This window comes from Phoxinus phoxinus, assembly GCF_949152265.1.
Source record: "Phoxinus phoxinus genome assembly, chromosome: 1".
NCBI classification, from domain to species: Eukaryota; Metazoa; Chordata; class Actinopteri; order Cypriniformes; family Leuciscidae; genus Phoxinus; species Phoxinus phoxinus.
Window position 1 is genome coordinate 44,835,501 of NC_136876.1, and position 9,073 is coordinate 44,844,573.

At 39.0% G+C, this 9,073-nt stretch overlaps 1 long non-coding RNA gene across 1 annotated transcript; it reads right to left on the minus strand.

Annotated features, from left to right (window-relative positions):
* Positions 1-6,915: 6,915 nt before the first annotated feature.
* On the minus strand, positions 6,916-7,661 carry LOC306995274. Its single transcript, XR_013796827.1, has 3 exons — positions 7,638-7,661; positions 7,304-7,355; positions 6,916-7,042 (listed from the first exon to the last, which is right to left on the minus strand). It is a non-coding gene; the product is annotated as an uncharacterized lncRNA (long non-coding RNA).
* Between the last annotated feature and the right edge of the window lie 1,412 nt (positions 7,662-9,073).

Here is a 9,073-nt window from a genome sequence, read left to right on the forward strand (position 1 = left end):
ATCCACTGTTCGCTCATTGGCCAGAGGAGAACTGGCCCCCGACTGTGTCTGGTTTCTCCCAAGCTGTCACTGATGGAGTTTTGGTTCATTGCCACTGTTGCCTTGGCTTTTGGCTTGCTTAGTTGGAGACATTTAATATTCAACAACATTATTTATCTGCCTTACTTAAGGTGGACGTTGACGCGATTTTCTTCTGGAAACAAACTGTGTTGTATTGTTTTCGTGTTATCACTGTGAAGCTGCTTTGATACAATCTGTATTGTAAAAAGCGCTGTATAAATAAAGGTGACTTGATAAAAAAAAAAAAACTTGGCTGCCAAAAATATAAATAGTGAAATAGTGAGAGTTGTCATTACAGGTATGGTTTAAAGACACTTCAAGAAAATATGTATTTGTGATTAGTTTGTTCAATATTAAAGGAATATTAAACTCCACTTTTTTGTGGAAATAGGCTCATTTTTCGAGTTTTACCGTTTTCGAATCCATTCAGCCGATCTCCGAGTCTGGCATGGTACTAAGACCGACAGAAAATAAAAAGTTGCGATTTTCTAGGCCAATATGACTAGGAACTATCCTCTCATTCTTGCGTAATAATCAAGGAACTGCCGTACCAGCAGCGCAATGATATTACAAACTTAGTGCCGGTCACGTTGTTCCTAGCTGGGGACTATTTTCAGGCGCTGCGTAATATCAGTGCGCTGCTGGTACGGCAGCAGTTCCTTGATTATTACGCAGGAATGAGAGTATAGTTCCTAGTCATATTGGCCTAGAAAATCGTAGCTTTTCATTTTCTGTCGGTCTTAGTACAGAAGAGTCAAGTTTTAAATAGGAAAAATATCAAAACTCTTTGGTCATTTTTTTGAGAGAGATGCTAACGGTCTAATCAGATTCAATGATTTATGCTAAGCTATGCTAAAAGCGCTACCGCCAGACTCAGAGATCGCCTGAATGGATTCGAAAACAGTAGAACTCAATTGTTTATCTCTAGGGGAACTGGAAAATGAGTTTCCAAAAAAAGTGGAGTGTTCCTTTAAAACAGTTCAACATAAACCTATTTTAGTTATAACCTATAATAGCTACTTTGATGTTTAACATTACAATTCCAGGAGTCTTTACAGTGCACCTTACATTTAAGACGAAGACTTTCAATATGTTCTCATGAACCGCTAGATTCTGAGTTTTCATAGTCAGCTCTGGATGTGTTAATTGAGGTTATAAAATATAAACACATGTTCAGTTTTCATAGAAGCCAAGCGGATTTCTGTGTACGATCTTGAATGAAAGTAGAAAACATCACTTTTGTTTGCATTTACAGAGATGTCTAACGTTACTCTACTGATCAAACATATCCTCCTGAGCATGGGCATAGGTTTAGGGGGGGACGCTAGGTATGTTGAAGATTTTATTATTTAGGAAATAAGTAATTCAGCTATATATTTGTACACTATTATTTCCTCTCTGTGTGTCTTTGGTTTGACTTTTGGGGGGCTTACAGAATGGTCAGAATGCTGATGCAGCAGATGATTCTATTTAAGTGTGTCACATGGTGCAAGACCCTATCTATAGGATGTATGACCATTTTTGGAGGCGATGTATGTATATATGTGAAAAGCTAACCGATGTTCGGGAGTCATCTCCTGCGGGGAGTGATCTCCTGCAGGACCTCCCGCAGGGAGGTTGCTCGGCTTTGTTTTGTTAAATAAAGTCTACAATATTTCTGGCATCAGGGATCTCTGAGAAGTGATTTCATAAAAAGATTGAAACCACAACAAATGGCACCCCAGATGGGACTTGATAGGAGCTGAATGAACCACAAAGGGCATCGCTGGTGATCGGCACAGACAACAGTGGCCACTGTACTTTGAGGTGAGCATTTTTGCTTTTGTGTAAAGTATGTGTTGGTCACCAGCTGCCCGGAAGTGGTAAGAAAAGCTTCTTCAAATTTAAAAGAACCAAAACAAAATTGAAAAAGGGGTCTTTGATTCCAGAAATGATTGCATGCAGTTTGATTTCTAATAAGAAGGCCTTGTAGATATCAAGTAGTTTGTAATAGCGCGGGGGAGCTCCCAGTAGTGTTTACCAGTGCTTATATGATCCTGTGTGGATTTTGTGAACACTGGTGTTGCTGATTTGGCGCTAAGGTTTTGTTGTACAAATATGCAAGAATCTGTGTTTTGCTTTATTAAGTGGGCCTCGATGGATAATAGGCAAGAGCATGCATACAGATGATTTGTATTTACTGATAAGGATATCAGTTGATTTATCTGTGTTTTTGCGTTTCAAGAGGGCCTTGATGGATGATTACGCAAAAAGCATGCACACAGGGTGTTTTTATTGTAAGTGGGCATTGAATGATACAAGAATAGCATGTACACAGAAGAAGATTTTATGTTGTCAAGTGGGCCTGGATGGATGACAACCGTACTGATAAGGATATCAGTTATTATTGATTTGTGTTTTACTTGTAAGTGGGCCTTGAAGGATACAAGTAAATAGCATGTGCACAGATGAAGTTTTAGTATAGTTAAAGAGGTATTGTTTTTTCACTGTGTTGAGGAAGTGAATCAGTGAATCTTAGAGGTATTGTTTTTTGCTGTGTTGAGGAGGTGAAACAGTGAATATTTAATGTAGTGTTTAAAAAAAAAAATTGAGAAGTAGCGAATAATTCAGATCTAACAGGGAATAGAGTACAGAATAGGGTGTGTGTGTTTGTGGGATCCTGTGTCTTGCTTGACTGTGCCTGTGGGTAAAAATAGTGACCCCCTGACCCTGGTCACTTGAAAAGGGACAACGAATGTGTGAATGAGATTTAGAGACATGAAATAAATGGTACAAAAGTAAAGGGAAACAAGTGTTTGAAGATATTAACTCTGGAGATTAATGCAGTATGAAATAAGATAAAAAATAATATATATATGAATAGATCAATATAAATAAGATTGCAAGTGCTTAATATGTTATATCTGAAGACGTCTAAATTTGTATCTCATTATCCCTGAAGACAGAGTGGAAAATTATTCCATTGCAGATTATTAAGTTTGTGTTAAGAAAAAATAAGTTGTGCAGTGTTAGGTGATCAAGATTGGGTGACTAAGTTTCATAAACATTAGGAATCTTAGAATTGTAGTAAATATTGTTGATTCAATAATTAAAAAGAAAAGATAAGAGGAATTCCTTGATGTTGGTTGAGAAAAATGTTATTCACCATGCTAGATTATTTGAACACAGTATGCAAAGATAGAAGAAAGATTGAAAGCCGATTTTATGATAGGGAAAATTTTATTATACTTAGATAATCAAAGTTAGATTATTGCTGATATTGAAAAACAGAAATAGCTTGCTTTTTCCTGCAATGAAGAACTTGCTTTACTAAAAATAGAATGGAAGAACTGCTGTTGTCAACCAGTGAGATTTGTATATAAAAGAACTAGTAAAAAGGATGGTTAAAAAGTGAAATTTAGATAAAGAGCTGACAGCTCAGGCACAATTGGGCCTAGTATTTTTAAAAGTTAAATTTGATTCATGCAGATCTCTGAGTGTTCAAATTTCAGATGGCTTCAATGACAGTTTCGAATGAGGCCAAAGGTCAAAGAGACTGCAGAAAGAAGACAGAAGTGGGTGAGGGGCTTTCAGCTCCCCTCCTGAAATTGACTTTCTGGAAAGCGCAACAAGGAGAAAGACTGATTTAATGCTGGAAAAGGTAAAACGTTCACTTGAGACTTTTCCTAAGGACAAAGATAAAATCCTGAGATGCAAAACTCAGGCAGGATCAACTTCAAAGCCCAAACTGAGAAGAGGCAGAGAAACAGCAGAGCCTAACACCAGGCCTTTGAGTGACAGCATCGGCTGACGACATATGCAGAGTGACAGCCAAGAAGCTTCAACGGACTGATGATCTAAAAACAGAAGAACTGACCCACACCACAGGTGTGGACTCCTCAATGATCACCAGAGACTGCTTCAAAGTTGGTTAATTATTATATTAACTTTATTCATTTTGATTATTCACTGGTCTAAGAGCAATTCTTTATATTCTCTGCTAAACTAACCCTCTCTGCTTTTTCAGTAGGTACAAGTCCAGCCCTATAAGAAAAAGAAAATATGTTGACAGACAGAAGTGGGTGCTCAAACTCACCAAATAATTAGAACGGAGGCTGGATTTGGTATAGTGAGGGCTATTAGATTAAACAACTATAGGGCTAAAAGCATGATAGAATTATTCTCTGGCAAAGAAAAAGATAGACAAAATGTCAAAGCATGATTATTATTGTAAAAGCATGATTATTATTGATTATTATTGATTATTATTGTTGACAAAGCAATGATACTGGTCACTCCATCTTGTTTTGGTAAATTCTAGAGATAGATTGGAGGGAAAAGTTACTCCAAAAGTCCAAAATTATGAAATCACAAACGTCAAAACTGGGATAATGAGTTGGAAATGTTACTGGCCAAGAATCCAAGATTATGCAGAGATCTCCAATTTCTTCTTAAAAGCAGCTCATGAGCAAAGATAAAAATAATATGAAAGAAAAATTAGACCAACTAGGCCTATTATTCTAAAATATAGAGGATATTCGAGTTTATAAAAAGAAAAAAGGTTTTGTACAACCGGTGTTAAACGGAAACCTTATGATCATGGAAACTTCTCAATAGTGATTGGACATAGTTGTGTTGACCTGATGCATTCCACAGCTAAAATTATAAGTTCTGCATTTAGAGCAGAACCTGCTGCAGCAGTCACAGGAGTGTGTGTTGGCCAATGGGTGTGACTGGGTATGAATGGTGTGAGAGATTGTGTTTGAAGAGAGACAGAGGCAAATCAATTATTTTGCCAATACAGCTGTATTGAAAATTGAATATGTGGGCACACAGGGCAAATTCTGCCCAATAAAATAATGACCATGGATGAATTTGGTTAAATGTCCTGGTTGAAACTGTAGTGGCAATAGAAAAATAATGGGTAAAAACAGTGCCACATTTTGCGCAGCGTATAACACATCTGACTTTCCTTTCAGAATATCATGATGGAGCATAACAAATCTGACTTTCTTTTCAGCATATTGTGATATCATGATGGAGCATAACACATCTGACTTTCTTTTCAGCATATCGTGATGGAGCTGATTATTTGTCAAAAGTATGAAATAATGTCTTGTAACTTTTGTCTTGTAAAGTGGGTTGAGTGTTGTCCAAGATGAATAGTGTGCTGATAGTGGGACTCAAAACCATGAGATAACTGAGTTGAGTTGACTAATTGTAAAAAGTACAGTTGAAATTGAATGTGAGAAAAATGTAAAGAGGGTGCAAATATGAAGATAAAAAGCCAAATTTATGAAAAATAAAGGGAATATATGGGTTCAAGCCCTGCTGCTAATGAAAGGAAACCACTCAGCCCACATGACCATTCTACAGGTAACACCGAGGAGGACAATGGGCCAGATGAGCAGATTATTTAATATATGTTGTTGTCACTAACAGAAATAATTAAGGTTTCATTCACAGATGATAGTAGCTCAATTCCAGGAAGGTTTCTGGGATGGTTCTAACAAAGAACCAGTGACTGCATTGTAATCTCAGAAGAGGCTTGTGCATTAATCAGCAAAGTGACATTTGAGTACATGCCTCTCAACTTAAAATACACCAACAAGCCTCAACCCCCTCGACAACAGAAAGTGAGGGATCAATGATCTTCCCTTGCAAATGAGAGGAAACAACCCATTACAACAACTCACAAAGATCAACATGAATGGAAAAAGGAGACAAACTTGACCAGAATCACAGGAATGAAAAGTTGCAGAATGTGGGAGATTCACAAGGAGTTGTGCAAAGAAGAGAATCAACAGAGTGAAAGAGATGAGTACAAGTTCAGACAATACTCAACATCAACCAAACTTTTCTAAAAATGTAATGTTAAAGCCCTTGAATATTTAGTAGCAACTTAATAATAACCCCACCAGAAAAGAAAAAAAAATTATTGAAGAGAGAAAATGTATGGTATGATGATAAAATGAATGTTAACGACTAATTCAAGAAATTTACATAGCATAATGGGAATTAAGACAATTCATAAAGGAAAATATATAAAAAAATAGAACTAAAAGAAATTTTAAAATAGATAAAAAAAAAGGGTACTCCAATGCAACTTAAAATTACAATTTAAGGCTACAATTGAAATTAAAACAAGTATTAAGACTGGCTATTAACAAATATTCGATTTTAATTTTAAATCATAAGATTATGTTATGATTCAATATGCAATTGACTAAATAAAATATTAAGTAGTTGTCACGGGGTGACGAAAAGGAAGCGGAACTAAGTTCCCGCGGGAATTATGTTCCGGCCGGACCGGTGTTACGGTAACACCGGCCCACTTCCGGGTTGCGCGTTATGTCACCATAACAACGCTAATGACGGATTGACATCTGGTGCGGAGGATTAAACGCCGGGATCTGCGCGAGGATTATGAAGGCGGAGGAACCATATAAAAAGGAAGTTCAGAGACCAGGAAGTTGGTGATTCTCACGGTTGATGCCCACGGGGTGATTCTCACGGGGTGATTCCCACGGGTTGTTCGTTCTCCCGGTCGTTCTTCCTGGTTGTCCTCTCCTTTGACTGTGTTCCCCTGAGAGAAGTGGATCCCTTTTGACGTTTGGGCTGGCGTGCGAAGGTATCTGAGGATTATTGTGGGGTTTGGCCGTTCGGCTGTGCGGCAGATATAACAGCGATCGAGTGGAGATACTGAGGACGGAAAGAGAGTGAGTTACGAGGACCAAGTGCAGACCAAGCCGCGCCATTATCATCTGAGAGAAGATAAGTAATATGATCGTGGAATTTGATTGAATGCATGTACCTGCACTGAGATTGATATAACGTTGTGAAGTGGATTGATCACGAGGGTTGTGTCACCGGAGAGTGTATGGATTAAGGGATCCGTTGAACTCTCGTCTTCTCCTCCGAGTGTGGGCAAGGAAACGCTTGGTCCCCGGGTCAGTGAGGAGGTATTCTCGCTCTTTCGCTATTGGGTGGGACTCGATCCAGCCTGTCAGTGGAAGGAGCGATCGTTGGGTGAGTGCTGGCTCTATTTTCACTACGAGTGGATATGCAGTGTCTGAAGTGGTGTGTTTACACAAGAAATTGCTTGAAGTGAAGTTACAGGGTGTGGGGAATATATACAGAGTTAATGCCGTATGCTCACCATTTCGAAAGCCCACCACTGTCACCGTAACAAAAACAACCCAGGCGTTCAGTGTGAAGATTCTCCTTACCTGCTGGACGATTGTGTGTACATGTGTTAACTTACCCTGCTGTACAGATTGAAGGATCCTCCTAGACAAGCGCTGTATGTGATGTCGCTGTGAAGAGAGGTGGACACCAGAGTTATTCCTTGTTTCGTCTGGACCGAAGCACCTTCCAGCCGTAAGCCCTATCACTCGTTCTAAGAACATATACCTGTTGTTGAACTACTTACTCTGCTGTGCAGATTGAAGGATCCTCCTAGACAAGCGCTGTATGTGATGTCGCTGTGAAGAGAGGTGGACACCAGAGTATTCCTTGTTTCGTCTGGACCGAAGCACCTTCCAGCCGTAAGCCCCTCACTCGTTCTAAGAACATATACCTGTTGTTGAACTACTTACTCTGCTGTGCAGATTGAAGGATCCTCCTAGACAAGCGCCGTATGTGATGTCGCTGTGAAGAGAGGTGGACACCAGAGTTATTCCTTGTCTCGTCTGGACCGAAGCATCTTCCAGCCGTAAGCCCCATCACTCATTCCAAGAACATATACCTGTTGTTGAACTACTTACTCTGCTGTGCAGATTGAAGGATCCTCCTGGCCCACGCCGTATGTGATGTCGCTGTGGAAAGAGGTGGACATATGAAATATTCCTTGCATCGTCTTGACTAAAGCAGCTACAAGTTCTACTTACCAGGATACTCCCCCACTCAGTGGACGGGTGGCCGACTCCTCTTTTCCCCGACCGGCCACGCACAGGCACGAGCTGCCGAAGGGAACTCCACGCCTTCCCGGCGTCCGCGGTCCGATCCCGTTCTGGTTGGGAGACACAGAACCAACATTGAGACTTTTAATTAATTTTAACAAAATAAACCTTGTAAATTTTTACTCTCGCGTCTGTCTGATTTTCCTGGTACGCTCCTCGAGGTGATCCTGGGTTTCAGGGGTGGGTGCAGTCTGGCTTGACCCCCCCGACCTGTGACATAGTGCTAATAGAATGACAAATTCAATTGGAAGTTATTCGAATTCAATAACAAACAGGCTCTTAAGAACAATTTATGGTACCAGAGGAGGGTCAAAAAGATATTTGACATTCACATGAAGGACAGATTGTTACACCAAAATCACTTTTGAATATTTTCAATCCAGATGCGCCTGGTTTTGACCAGTACGCAAGGGGGGAATTATAAGAGATTAAGGAAAAGGAGAGATTAAGAATGTGAAATTTGTAAAGAGAGATTACGAATGTGAAATTTGTAAAAATTTGTGCCAAAAAACAAAGTTAAAGGATTAGTTCACTTTTAAAATGAAAATTATGTCATCATATACTCACCCTTAAGTTGTTTCAAACCTGTATGAATTTCTTTCCTCTGCTGAATACAAAGGAAGATATTTAGAAGAATGTCGGTAACCAGACAGTTTTTGGTTCCCAATGACTGCCATAGTATATTTTTTTCCTACTATGGCAGTCATTGGGAACCAAAAACTGTTTGGTTACTGACATTCTTCTAAATATCTTCCTTTGTGTTCAGCAGAGGAAAGAAATTCATACAGGTTTGAAACAACTTAAGGGTGAGTATATGATGACAGAATTTTCACTTTAAAAGTGAACTAATCCTTTAAGAAAGGAACAGCGACACAAATAGGCGAGAAAGGACTATTAAAACGCTTGATAATGGATTATGTGGACATGATATAGACGGGCAAAGGCAATGTTATTAGCAGAGGAGGGGCAGATGCAGAAATGAGATTTCTAACAGAGAAGTATTCCTTAGATTTGAAATGCTATAAGAAATAAATTCAGATAATGGGTTAGCAAGTTATTCCAAGAATAATGAA